Source organism: Cygnus olor, chromosome 2, assembly GCF_009769625.2.
Source record: "Cygnus olor isolate bCygOlo1 chromosome 2, bCygOlo1.pri.v2, whole genome shotgun sequence".
Classification (NCBI taxonomy): Eukaryota; Metazoa; Chordata; class Aves; order Anseriformes; family Anatidae; genus Cygnus; species Cygnus olor.
The window spans coordinates 9,436,988-9,452,052 of NC_049170.1; the positions used below are offsets into that span (position 1 = coordinate 9,436,988).

At 38.8% G+C, this 15,065-nt stretch overlaps 1 long non-coding RNA gene across 4 annotated transcripts in view; it reads right to left on the reverse strand.

Annotated features, from left to right (window-relative positions):
• Window positions 1–1,033: 1,033 nt before the first annotated feature.
• The window catches only part of LOC121064960, a 52,160-nt gene continuing 38,128 nt past the window's right edge, over window positions 1,034–15,065 (reverse strand). Inside the window, exons 3-8 of one of the 4 annotated variants that reach the window (XR_005816829.1) lie at window positions 10,098–10,203; window positions 6,747–6,857; window positions 4,262–4,342; window positions 3,452–3,667; window positions 2,115–2,174; window positions 1,034–1,628 (exon numbers count right to left, since the gene is read on the reverse strand). This is a non-coding gene — a long non-coding RNA (uncharacterized LOC121064960). Of the gene's footprint in view, window positions 1,629–2,114; window positions 2,175–3,451; window positions 3,668–4,261; window positions 4,343–6,746; window positions 6,858–10,097; window positions 10,273–15,065 lie in introns of all 4 variants that reach the window. The other 3 variants (XR_005816831.1, XR_005816830.1, XR_005816832.1) reach the window with 3 other exon arrangements.

Consider the following 15,065-nt stretch of genomic DNA (forward strand, 5'->3'; position numbering starts at 1 on the left):
CAGCGAGTCCTGCGTCTCCTTGGCTCTGGTCAGCATCAAATCCATGCCCCGGTGCGCACCCCAAAGCAGCCTTTGAGTGACTCCATGTATTTCCAGCTCCCAGTTAATTAATTCAGCAGCTGGCTGACACCACACCCTCTTTCTCTGGCCACGTTCATTACACCAGGCCTTGGGGGAGAACAGGGGTGCAGATGCTGTTGCCCTCTTTTATTTCTGGCATATGCCTGGAGTGTTGAGCTGGCTGACTCATGCGGGGGATTTCTCCCATCCCGGGGCCAAGGCTATTTCAGCCATCCCTGGGAAAGGTCAGGAAAGGAGGCCTGCCACGCAGACCTGGCAATCGCCTCCATTCCAGCCTCCAAAATCAAAACACAGGGGAATTTAGCAGATTATCGGCAGCCCCGTTGCCTCTTTTCAGCTTGCTCTCTAGTTTTCCAGGCAGCCATGGTTCCTCACATGCCTGCTGGAGCGGGAAGGGTGCAGTACCTGGCATACATCTCTGAAAAGGTGAGTTCACCCAGGTGCACCCAACCTGGAAGGTTGGCGGCAGGCTGTGATAGCAATCATAGCCAAGCCTGATGGTTTTGCCTCAAATTGTTTTCAAGCGTATTAAAACCAGAACTTGAAATAGCGATGCCCAGACTCTGTCTTCAGCCAGTCTTTACCTGTCACCTGCGGTTTAAGAAATGCCAGCTCTTTTGCTGGAAGTCACAGGCATTTTGCTTATTGCACACGTTCTTTCAGCATCCCGAAACAATGTGACTTATTGTCTTACTCCTTTTATTTTTTCATCTTTTTTGTTTGTTTTTTTTTCTACAAACATTTGTCAAAATCTCACTCCTCCATAAGAGCTTTGGATATTCTGGCATAGCTTCTGTTACTGCTTCACGTATGAACTTACACGTTTGGGTACTTATAAAGCTCTGATTTATACTCCTGAACACACACAATACACTCAAAACTTGTTACACTACTTAAACTGCCTCTATAAATTATAAAGGACTCTCTTGAAAAATTTCATATACAGGTGACTTTTATTTCAATGTATTTTTAAAGGATGCCATTATTTCTCTGAGGCTGGAAATATGTTGGAATGGCAGCGTGCTCATTCCACAAAGGAGAACAAGCAAGTCAGCTCATAATAAATTGTGTAGTGTTATAGTTAGATAATAGAGATACTACAGTACATGCTTTTGTTTTAAAAAGTTTTTAATTTCTAGATAGCTATGTAATGCCCAAAAGTTACTTACGTTTTAATCACAATACAGAACAGTCTGTCTATTTACCTTAATTATTCATGTTGAGGTTTTCAAGGTTCTTTGTCTTTGTGTTCCCATCCTATGAACTCATCAAGCATCAAAGTTTAGAGTTTTTAGCTTGTGTTCTGAATATATTATAGTTGGCATCACACCATAAAACACTCTGGCAGCCAAACAAATAGCTTTACATGAAACCCAACATAATCATGGGTTATTGAAATATGCTTCCTGTACATGCCTGGAATTCCCCTAATTAGCAGAGTATTTTCTAATCTGTCCAAAGTGTACCACGCCAAAACCACCATGCATTTTCCCTCCTGTCCACCCAGGGCAGTAAACAATATCGCTACATCAGTTTTGGACAGCCACCTGTAACACAAAGGGAAATGAAGCACTTAAAATCCCTGAATATATGATTTTTGTCCCATTGACTTCATATATACATTCCTTAGCAAAAAGTCTTTCATTGGGTAACTAGGGCAACCCAAAGCAATTGCACTTGATAAAACTCTCTATATAGCCACCCTTGAATTTTTATGCAGCTGCTTTGCAAGCCAAAACTACAGTTCCCAAAATGCAGCTTTCTTTATGAGACAAATAATCTTGCATCTAATTGCATCTACTTTATGAGACAAAGGTAGTTTTAAGACCAGTTAGACCCTAAAATCAAGGCAGCTTACAAACACAGCCCTCCACTGGCAAACGTGCAAGAAATTCCTGTGTGAAATTAATTAAAAAGTACACTTTTCAGTTATCAATGAAAATTTCTATCCAGACATGCCTCCATTATTGACACTGGAGAAGATTTCAACTATATAATGATTATTCATACTTCATTACCGACTGTGGACCTACATTCCCAGGCAAAAGATACAGCTCCAGCTTAAAAGCTTTCTGTGGTTTTCAGCAAAGAAACTGGAAAAAAAAAAAAAATACACAACCACATGCCCTTGGTGACCAATCATGCAGAATAAACAGCAGATACTGATAAACTCTGATTTCAAGGTAAGTGTGACCCATAGGCTGGAATGTATTCAAATAAATCTTTCCATATAATGAAAAAATGTTGAAGGTCAAAAACTATATGCAGATAATTCTCAAACAGCAAAAGGGACTGAAGTGTACAATAAGGTGTTCATTACAAATAAACCACCTCCTTTATTTATAAGACACAGACCTTTTAATAAAACACTTCATAAGTCTTCAAAAAAGAGAAATAGTTTGTGAAAATGAAGAAAAAAATAACATCTATTATTGTAAACAGTATGAAAATTTGAGAATATAAGACACTGTGGAAAAACAGATTCACCTTCCTACATCAATTTCCATATTTTGAAACTGTGGATTAGTTTTTGAACGTGTTGAGTATTAGCTTAGATGATGCATAATCCATCTGATTTCAGCATTGATTTATGGCCTCAATTATTGATTTTTACATCAATCAAGAAATTAATATTTCAGTCTAAACACCCTTTCACATTTTCCACAATATAACTTGTCACCGTTAATCTCCAGCACTGATGTTAAACATCTCCTTGCTATCAAACTGTAAGTACAACATGGACTATATTTTCTGTGCTGCTGGAAAGAATGATTGAAGACCAAATTGATTGAAAAATCTTGATTTATCTTGTCTACAATTTTCAATAGTGTGTAGTGATTTATATACCAGAGAAGGTTCTTTGATTAGCTTGCCATAGTCTAGAAAGGCTAAACATTATGGGCATTAAAATTTCAACACGTATGTTATCTCTGCAGTAAGCACAATAGTGACATCTTGTGCCTATCAATACGAGTATTAACTGAAGTTCTGACACTTCTCTGTAGAGATTTACCTCTAGAGCTTTGAGGTTTGAGGAATCAATATATAACCTACTTTGATGCAATCCACACACCAAACTACATTAAAGTAACATTAGGGCTTGCTTTAAGCTGACAAAACCCAGGAAATGGAGAGTTAAAGGCTAGAATTTTAACTTTAACCAATCCTTAAGTAATTTCAGAATCTGTAAGCAATGTGTGATTTTGTGCCACAGGAGCCAGCTAGAACAAGATATCAGCAAGTGCCCCATTTTTGTAGGCTTTAGCTATGTTACATACCAGGTCCAAGGGTTTTAAATAAACTTTAACTCTCTTCCAGAAAGTATGAATAAAAGAGATCTGTAATGTCCTCTTGAACAAAAGACACTTACCACAGCAGGGACATCCAGCTTTGTTTCTGCCTACTGACACAAGGCTTTGCAGAGCTGCTGTTTGGACCCTTCGCCTTCCTTCTGCTGTGGGTACAACCATTCCTCTATAGCCCAGCCCAGGAAGGACTCTGGATAAGGTGCCTGGGGCTCAAATTTCCTTGCAGCCACCAAAGGATGATGCAGTCACGTAAGTGTCCACATAAATACAAACACACCCTGTGAAGTAATCGCAGTACATTAAAATTTTGGTCTTAAAGAATATTACATTACACATTCAAGGAATATCGGTTTTGGCGGACATATATTAACTCCATTTATTTGAAATCTAAAGTGGTTCATTTTGTACAAAACCTTTCTAATACAAGTTCCACCATATCCACTGAACTGGGCAAAAGCCTCCAATGTTCTCCATGCTGCAGGCTTCTCTTGTGGCCTAAGTGATCCAAACAATGTATGTCCATGATAGGTTATGAATAAGAAGGGTCTTAGGGGGACCAGGAGACCCAGACTACTTCCTTGGCACATTGCAAAAAGTATCTGTGCCTGGAAACATCCAGCTTCCCCTGAGAGACAGACATTTGTCTGTGTGAGCTGATCATATACAATGCACCCCACCCAGAGATAACTTAAATCCTACACATCAGGTGTGTATATTTTTCCCCCATAGTCCACAAAGAACCTATTCTCTCTTGTCTTTGGGGTTGCTCATAACCTTCTATTTTCAGATATACACACTGCTTAGACATTAACAGCAAAACACACCGTGACGTAAAAAACATGTCAACAGAACATCATTGATAGAGGTACCACCTTTTCTACTAAGCATCAGGATGCTTTTCAAGCACGACTCCCTACTCAGCCCTGAAGGACCTTCCAGGCAGAACTTAGAAGCTGTTGAGCAGAATAATAATATTTATTGTAACTTAGCACAAGGAAAGGAAGACGTGTTGTAGAAAAAAAAAGAGACCACAGGACTCAGTAAGGTCTGACACAATTAACATAGTTGAATTTATCCAGAAGAGCTGGCTTTGTTGGTTTTGAAAATGTATATTGTGTCATTTGTGTTTTCAACAGGTTAAGACTACCAGCTGGGAATTGCTAGCAGGCACCCAAGGGCACCCTAACACTATTTAAGAACACTGACTGCAAGTTGAAGTAACTCGGAAGGAACAATACAAAGATGCCCTTATCTTCAGGCCTCTCAGAAACAATAGAGAAAGCTTCTGCCAGCACCACAGAAACAATGAAGAAAGCCAATTTGCAAGGCCAAACAGATCCCACAAATGCTACCTACAGCCTCACTCCCCACCCCAAAAAAAAAAAAAAAAAAAAAAAAAACCTTCACAAGACAAAGTGTTGCTTGCCAAATCCTCAGCTTTCACACTTATTCTGCTCAGATATTGAGGAAGCCAGATGACTTTTATGTGATTTGGTGAGGTTACAGCCCATACAGGTAAAGCTGCAAATCAGTCACAACAGCGGATGTTCACATAGCCAAAACTTTCACTACTGCACGCAGCAAGTGTATGCATCCTCACCAAATAAAACCTCATTTTTAAAGAGCTTCCACTCCCAAGTTTCTTCTACAAGAGAGATAACTTAGATAATGTTACTAACATTGACATTTAAAAATTACATAGACTGAAACAAGATTAAGAACATTTCTGAAGAGTACATGTTCAGATTTTTCTTCTTCTTACATTACTGTGTACTTTCTACATTTGTACTTCACCTGCACTAACATTTGAGGAAGATAAATGAGATAATGGGTGCATTTGGCCCAGGATTCATCTGCTTGTGTAACTCAGACCTAATTGCAGGTCTGCACTGCAGTCCTTAAACTCTTTTGTAGAGAGCATGCATAATCAGCAGACTTGGATGATTCTACTAATACCACAGTTCAATGCCTTGAGCAAACACACTATTATAATTTTGCACCAATTTGAAAATATCCATTTAAATGTTAAATGAAGAGGAACTAATCAATAAAAACATGCATACAGTCTCTGGGGAAGTACACTGGAAAAGACAACAATAATCTGCCATTAACATGCAAATAAAGACACAGCAGGAAACAATAATAGTATTGACTTCACTGTCGTACTTTAGGAAGAAGGTTTTACTAAAATTTGGGCCAAATTCAACTGTGATTTAAATCATTGTAAACACAGACCAGCTCAACATGACACAGTGGGGAAAGGAACGTATCATCTGAACACTGGAGGCATGCAGACTGCTACTGATGCTGATGATTGGCAAGACTGACCCTGTGCTGTATTTGGTGTAAGGCACTGTACAAATATTTTTAATTAGATTGCCTAAAGAACTTAGCATCTGAGACTACACACAAACTGAATATGGAACGAAAGGAAGAAATCACATAATGCCGAAGAAAAGAGCATGAACTGGCCAAGAACATTTTTTCCATCTAGCTAGTTCTTTTTTTATGTTAACATAAACACTGCTATGCATCTATAGCCTTCCACTTAAGGCTAGTGAGCTAGCTCCTTGAAGGTGCTCAGCAGAAACAGATATTAAATAAAGGATTAAGTCACAAGTGTGGAGAATATAAGGCCAGAATTCTCTATACCAGAGAAAATAAAACTTGTCTATCTGGGGAAATGACTTGGCTGGCTTCAGTGGAAATCAGAGAAACCATAGGCAAGAGCATATAAATTGGTAACATCATAGGTGTGAAAAAGTCTGAATGCAAAGCCTGAATTTTTCTGAGGTAGGAAAGGATGAGATATCTGAAGAATAAGGAAACCTGGAAAGATAGGTAAGGAAGGCTGTTGGAGGGGGCTACAACAGATAAATTGGATGCACAGGAAGAAAGGAGAAAAGCTCACAATAACCAAGATACAGGCAAAAAGAGGATTTCTTTTCAGGTCTAGACTGCTAGATGATTTGACAACAGCTCATGCTTAAAACCCACAATCCATGCTACAGGATAACACTTGGGCTCCCTGTTACACTATTCAGCTTTAACTAATCTTCTGCCAGGCTATTGCTATTGAAGTGAAAAAAATAGCTCATTCAAGAGTCAAAATCTACATCTGGAAATTCACTGTTAATCAATCTGGCTTGTCCAGCGAATACACAAATGCAGTAGCCTGGAACAGTCAGATATTCCTGGAAAGTAAAGATTTTTGCATTCAGTAAGATGGAAAGGTGTCTTCTAACTCAAAACGATGAGTATTTTTCCACGTTTTGGGGCCTCATCTTGCTGGCAATAGTACAACCTCCCTAGCGTACATCATGCTGATATTGGAAAAGTGAAAAAAACGCAATGTACTTCTCTGTGTTATTCCAAACACTGCCAGTCACAGATTGACATCTTTAGGCTGTAGAGAGATTTCTCTTTGCTCCTCTTGCTGTGTTTTTATCTGCCTTGAGAGCCTTTGCACTGCACAGGAGGAAGCTACATTTCAGTCCTTAGGACTGACCTTTCCTCCAGCTCTTCAGAACTGGCACAGAGGAAGGTAAAATTTAAATGAATATTTGAAAAACAAAAGGAATTTCCTAGCAGTAGAGTCATGTTGGAACAATCTAGTCACCCTTGGATGTGGCTAGATAAGGCTGAAGGCTTACTCAGCTGAGATGCTCCACCTAGAGAGAAAAAAATGGACTCCAATACAACAAAAAACCTTTTGTGACAATGGCATGAACTCAAGCATCACCCTGGCTTCTTTTCCCCTCTTGCAAGATGGTGCATAAGTAGAAGTTAAATCAGCAGTTTGTTTGCCAAAGTTTCTTTGTCTCCCTTTTAGCAACAACTTATTTTCTTCAAGAGCCAACAGGTATCTTCAGGATTGTGCTGGAAATAGTAATGAGTATTGTTAAGGACAAAACCCAGAGCTTCCTAACTAATCCGCTCTGAATTGAAGATCTTGTCTAACTTGGAAATATCTGGCTTTTTTCTCTGCAGCCAGGTAACTCTACTAGCAGGGCTGGACATTGGTTAGTCATCATTAATAAAAACAACAACAACAACAAAAAAGAACAAATAAGTAGGCCACCACAGATGCTGTAAAACAGGTAAAGACTCCTCATCTCTTTTCACATTTCTTTATAAAACCTGGCACAGACTCCCTTATCGTGCCCTTAAAAAAAAAAAAAATCAAAAAAAAAAAAAAATCACTCGTTACACAGTATTTTAGCAATTGCCACCTAATTTATCTGTTTGATAAATCTTACTTTAGATGATCAGCCCATCTCTTACACCTGATCTCAGTGAAACCTTTAAATTTAGCTTGAGAATAAAATATTGAATACTGTTCCTATTTATACATTTCTGTGACCACAGTTAAAAAAAAAAAAAATACCTGATGAATCAGACAAAAGGAGCACTGGCATTGGCCCACGCTCTGATCTCACTCAAGCCAGCCTGCTGCCTGATTAATGAGTTGTGATATCATAGTCTGTGAGGAGGCATACATAAGTGGCAAGAAGAATAATAGCACTAGACACTGTCAGGCTGGCTCTGTCTAAATCTGGAGAAAGGAAGAAAAAAAAAGGTTATGGCACAGGTTCTGATAAAGGAAGAAGAAAATCCTTCATATGTCAAGGCAGCTGGATTTTTGGAGGGCTTTTTCTTCCAATAAATATATTATAAAACTAGCCCTTTCCCCAAACTGCAGAAGATTTTTATTGAAGTGCTTTAAACCATTAGTAGTTACTTGAAAAACAAAGGGTATATTTAACCTGAAGAAGTCATTGTAGCTGACACCTTTCAAGATTGCTCTGTGTTTTGCTTACAAGCTGGCAAAAGGAATATCCACAGTTTCTCAGAGAAAGATGTTTCTCAGAGCTCTTTGAAAACAAAAACCAATGTGTCAGGGGTGAAGGATATTTCAAGGTCAGAGCTGGTTGGAGATTCATTTCTGTCTCTTATGATGAATTTCTTAATCATTTTCAAATACGGTATTTGATACATATTGTTAATGTTTTCACCTAGCCCTACCAGCCTTTGGAGTTTGTAAGAGACTATGAAGAGAAAAGTGTTTTCTTTTTAAATTATTGGACTGGGATTCAGGACTGCATTTATCCCTGGTTCTTACACAGATTTCCTAAATTACTCCAGAGAAAGTTTTCCCCCACATCTCAAAGTTCCAACTGCAAATCACGGATAATAAAATAGAAGACTTTTGTTCTACATACATTAAAATATATATGAGGTGTGAGGACATTTGATCTTGTTTATATGATAGTTTCAAGTGCCCTAGGGCACTAGTGTGCCCTAGTATTAAGCTTTCTCAATAAGAGCTCACTGGTCATGAGCTCCTGGCCAGACCTGCTCCCTAAGTCTTAGGGAGGGAGCAGGTGTCCCCTTGACTGTAAATGGCAAGGAAAGATGCATGAAAAGTTTGTGGAGACTGTCCCGGGGATGGAAATATCCCTAGGTCTCACTGACTGCTGCTGTCTCTGCTTCAGCTACCTGGGAAATGAAGCAAACAGATATTAATGATAGCTTGAAGAAACCCAAAAAGAAAAGGGGTGTTTGGAGGCTGGATTCAGGGAAGCAGTCCCCTGGGCATCTATCTACCTATCTCACCAAACTAGAGCTGGGAATAGGCGTGCTGGTAGGGTTGCATACAGATCTCCTTGGTATCAGACCCGGGGTGGCAGTCAGGAGCAGATGGCTAAGGACTGGGCTGGTACAAGATGATCCCTCTCCAAACATATGCTCTCAAGCACCAGACAACCCATGGCTTAGGGATTTCCTCCAGATGTTTGGGGTCCCACAGGCTTTTCCCATGGTTATTTTCATTATTTCTCAGCACAACAGGACAAGTTCTGCTAGAAGGATTAAGGCTGGAGAAGATCCTTTTGCGTGGCAAGGGAGAGCAATGGTGTTCTTATCTCAGGTTTTCTTTCTTCAGACTTTCTTATAACTTTGTGAAAGGCAGTCACCTAGAATAAGTTACGGAACCAATGTAAGAAAGGACTTCCTGGACCCCTCTTGAAACCCTTCACAGGAAAATGCTGTGCTTGGTAACATTGTAAGGAAATCCTTAAAAACTTCCATACATTATCCAGGAATGTTGGTGAAAAAGACGCTGTCTTCCATGGAAATAGAGTAAGATCACAACAAATCCAACAACAACAACAAAATATAGAACAAGTGCTATCATTTTCCTGCATTTTAGAAAAGTTATGGACTTAAACTCCATGTGCAAATTAATATAAACACACACTTTGTTTAAGTCTACCAGATGGGTAATATCTTTCCTTAAAACTAACCGGCTTCCAGGGATTGATTTTTACCATAGAGATTCCAGTTTATAGCACCATTTTTCTAAGTGATTCTCTACACTAGAGTATAATTTAGATGATGGATCCCTCTCAATTACTGTCCATTAGAAGACAGGAAAACATTAAGTTCAAGTGAGGATTATGAGAATTATGGGTTACCCTTTAAGTGAAGAGATTGTAAGTGAAAATTAATTTTTAACATGTTCATTTCTGATGGTGTGGAGCATGATTTTGAGCAAAAAAGCTTACCTAAAAAAAAAAATATATTTTTAAAATAAAAACATCTTCACCTAAAGGGAAAAAAAAAAAAATAGTACAACAAAGTAAAACCATCTAAGTGAAAAGGCCCCATACAATAAAAATTGCTAAGTATTTCACATGACTTCCTTACCTGATTTTCAAGGTAGAGAATCTGGTATGTGGTACAGATGTTGTGAGCACGTAGATGTCCAAGGGCAGTGAGACAGCACCAGTGTTGTCCAGCACTGGGGTAGCACCTTCAAGAAACACTGGTGATGAATGCACACATTTTTGTATAAGCCAAAGTAGAAGCTGAAACCTTGTACCTGCATACATTACAGAGATGTACATTACATTACAAAATTTGAACCAACTCACTAGATTTTAAACTAAATTTTTCCCTTTACAAATTCCATATTTTCTCACACAGATATGCCTAGTATTTGCAGTTCTTCATTTTAATTACTTGTTTATCTAATTTACTTAGGAAGTTCAGGAAAACAGAAATGCAATCCCTCTCCTATAATCTTGACAGTCAGACTAATTTGAAGACATACCATGACCATCTTGGGTTTGAAAGACTTTTTCCAATCCACTATTTCAAAATTGGTTAAAATGAACTTCAGGATTCTTTCAGACTTTTTTTTTTTTTTTGACAGGTAGCTTAATAAGAAACATCATTTGTTTACCTCTTGAAAATAACTAGAAAGTCTTTTTCCCTCTGTCCAGACCCATGTGGAAACAGGAGAAGATGAACATTTTGTGTGACACAAAGAACAATTGCTCTGCAGCTGCTGCCATGACCCTCAGGCTACACTAGAGTCATGGCACACTTCCTTTCCCCTATAGGAATCTTTTGGTTAATGTATCCATTTAGTTTACAGCCCAAGTATAAATCCTATTTTATGCCAGCTTGCTGAGAATTTCATTGTTGGTTGCTATCTATGCAGCCTGTACGTCCCCATATAATAAAACTCCTGCATTTAAGCCTTTCCTGACGCTACAAGAAATTCTAGGAATTTCTCTGGCAAAGTCTTCATCCTAGTGATGTGATTGATACAACTCATAGTGCCAGGAAGTCCTGTAGGTCCATTTCTTTGCTCAGTGTATCTGTCTGGAAGGACTGAATTTGTCCACCTATGTAATAGCTTTGTTAATATTCAATAGTTATCATTCAACAGCTTTCAGAACAAATAACTAACACAAAAGAGTCCTAGGAATAAAATGAACAAATAAGAGATTATTTTATAGATGTCCATGCATTCTCAATATTGTCCATGATTTGCAGCTTCTGGGCAAAGCTCTTCGCCAAGAGGAGTTAAGCTCCTCACAGCACATCTATGAACACAACAGAGCTCTCAACGTTTGCCACTGAATATGAAGGCATGTTACAGAGAAGGGAGAAGTCCTGATGCCAGGTGAAATATTGGCCTCTCCAAAGTCAAAAGATGTTTTGGTTTTGACTTAAATAGAAAGAGGAATTGAGATCAATTTCTTGATTTTTTTCTTTTTTTTTTTTTTTCTTTTGACTTCTTGTGAAACTGGGACTCATCCACTCCTCCTCTTTTTGGCTGTACTCCAGCATGTACACATGCAACAGGGATTGACAACAATAAATATGCTTGTATTGAAAATTAGCCCATTATTAATCAAGTTGATGACTCATTACTCTTTCAATATGATGTTAACATCAGAATAAAGCTAGCCTTTTATTGCTATGGGTCTTTTGTTTGTTTACTTCAAAGTTTTGTTGTTTTTGCCAATGGTTTAAATCTATAAGAAAATGAGATCATCACAAACACTGTTGCAATGACACTAGTTCAACCCCTGTCTATTCCAGCCAGTGACAGTTTTTCCATTCTGAATTGGAGTAGGATCAACCCCACTGTAAATCACTGGAAACTTTCAACTTCATGTTGTTATTTCACAACATCAGATTAGGACTCCTCCATAACTATATAATCCACTAAGGATTTGATATATGCATATGCTATTCTAGATGCAGATTTCTTTACCGTCTTTCTGCAAAAGGTGGCAAAAGCAAAGTCCATAATGATGCTGCACGATGTTCCAAGGCTGGGCAATGTGTGGTTACAATGCAGTCTCTTCCCCTTTTCCTGCATCCCAGTGCTCATTACATATATTTAGAGTAGTGGTAGAGCATATTGAGACCAAGAATGCACTGGGATGGAGATGGCAAACCAAACAGCAACCAAATATACTTCAGTAATTGACCATGAAATAATGACATTCTATCAAATTAAAACTGGAATATTAATTTCTCTGATCTTGTAGCTTGAAGTAGTTTCTCAAATCTGAGGTCTGGATGTTTTTAAGAGTGACCTCAGTTTACCAAGTTCTTATGCCTACAAGCAACTTCTGTCTATTTTATGTTCTTTGACTTCAAGACTGTCCAAGACCAATGACATGAAAATTTGAATCATGGAACTTACTTTTACTCTGCAGCAGAAAGAAGATGTAAACATAATAAGACCTCAATTTAAAAAATGAGAGGCAAGAGATTCTAAAAGAGCATACAGCTGAGTAGAGCTGGTACTTCTCTGGGACACAGGAAACCTAACCTGACACCAAACTGTGTGGTGCAGTTGACACGCCGGAGGGAAGGAATGGATGCAGAGGGACCTGGACAGACTTGGTAGGTGGATCTCTGCAACCCTTATGAGGGTCAACAGGGCTAAGTGCAAGGTCCTGAGTCTGGGCTGGGACAATCCCAATCACAAATACAGGCTGGGCGGGGAATAGATTGAGAGCAGCCCTGAGGAGAAAGACCTGGGGTGGGGGGGGGCAGGGGGTGGATGAGAAGCTCAACATGAGCCAGCAGTGTGTGTTCGCAGACCAGAAAGTCAACCTTATCCTGGGCTGTATCAAAAGCAATGTGACCAGCAGGGCAAGGGAGGTGATTCTCCTCCTTTGCTCTGCTCTCGTGAAACCCTACCTGGAGCCCTGCACCCAGCACTGGGCCACCAGCACAAAAAGGACATGGACATATTAGAGCGAGTCCAGAGGAGGGCCACAAAGATGATCAGAGGCTGGAGTACCTCGCCTACAAAGTCAGGCTGAGCAGGCTGGGATTGTCCAGCCTGGAGAAGAGAAGGCTCTGGAGGTAACTTAGAGCGGCCTTCCAGTGCCTAAAGGGGGCCTACAGGAAAGGCGGGGAGGGACCCTTTGTCAGGAAGTGTAGTGACAGGACAAGGGGGAATGGCTTTAAACTAAAAAAAGGTAGATTTAGATTAGACATTGGGAAGAAATTCTTTCCTGTGAGGATGGTGAGGCCTGGCCCAGGCTGCCCAGAGGGGCTGTGGCTGCCCCATCCCTGGCAGTGCCCAAGGCCAGGCTGGATGGGGCTGGGGGCAGCCTAGGCTGGTGGGAGGGGTCCCTGCCTATGGCAGGGATTGGAACCGGATGATCTTTAAGGTCTATTCTAATCCAAACCATTCTGTGATTCTATGATTCTACCCTCAAGGACACACTCAGCATTTATCCAGGTAGGTTTTGTATTTTCCCTATCCTCATTCAGATAAATCTGATGAGCAAGATGCAGTTCCCCTTCTTTATGATAAAGCTGATACTAGTTGCTATAGAAAACCCTTGTCATTGAGGTTTTTTTAAAAAAAAAAAAAAAAAAAAAAAAAGAGAGAGAGAGAGAGGAAAATTCCCAGGCTATATCTGAAATGAAACATCTGAATATCTAGCAAAACCCATACATCATAGATCGGGCCTCTAAAATTGATACTCACTTCTCCTTATTCCAGAAACCTAAGAATTCCTTCCTTCTACCAAATTGCAGGAAACATCTCATCTCATTAATGCCACTCTTTCTTAGAATCTTTTAAATATGTATTTTTCATTAAAATTCTAATTCTTGATAAACTGAAAGCAAGATCTGGTGACAAAGAGGTTATAATTAATCTAGCAAGAGCAGTCAAAGAAATCCATGTAATTGAAGGCGAATGTATGAATGAGGGGACTAATGCTACAGAACTTCCAAAGTCTTTTCTATGGAATTAATACTACAGAGACCCATAAAAGATTAATCAAGATAAGCAATCAATAACTTCTCAAGTGCTAATAAGCACTGCCATGTTCCATGATATGTTGAGCAGTTTATCATGTTTAACCATATGAAGATTTATAGAAAATCCATTGTTAAAACCAAAGGATGAGGTAATGCACCACTTAGTAAATGAAGTGCAATTAAAATTTATGCTTGATATTACACATTCAAAAGATCTGTAAAAATCATTTTGATTTCCTCTTTTTAAAGAAAAGAAATTAAGGTACTAGTTGCACTGTTCAGTCAGTAGTCCTGGGAGATCAGTGAAGACAGCAATGGTATTCTTCAAGTTAATATCTGCTTTCAAGTGAAAGGCGATGATATAGCCTTAAAAATTGTTAAGCTTTCTTCTCACTTCTTTTTAGTCAGTGATCAAACTTTGCTTGAAATTTTTGAAAGTTAAATAGAATACCTATTAGGAACATGGAGGTCTCTGCTATCCATCAATCTGATAGATTTGCAGGTCAGATGAGCGAATGACTTAATGGCTAATTAATAGTCCATAAACTACAGGTCTTGACCTTAGGGTCACTGTGACAGAACTCCACACTACAGCATATAATTAATTAAAACCATCAAATTATGTATTTAGTAAATCAATTCTTTAACAATATTAAGATCTCTCAAATGTATTGACATTATTTGTTATTTATTTATATGTCAATGGGCAGCAAATATATTCTCACAACTACACCATAAGCATCCTTAGTAAATTTAACAGTTACAGTACCAAAATGTATACCAATCTTATTCTTTTACTTATAACTATTTTTGGTTGGTTTTACGTTTGTTTGGGGGAATGATTAGTAGTTCAAGATTGCCCTCCAATACTCAGCAAAAATTTTAATTTAAAAATCTCTGTATCACAGACATTTCATACAAAAGAAAAAGCTTAAGATCCTGTCTGCTTCCTTGATAAATTTCTTACTCTAATAAGGCTTGTATTAAAACTAGTAACACTATGTACATCACTTTGCCTTTGCAATGCCCTGTACCATATATTGAAGCTTATATCTAACAGCATACACATGTATGTGTACCAAA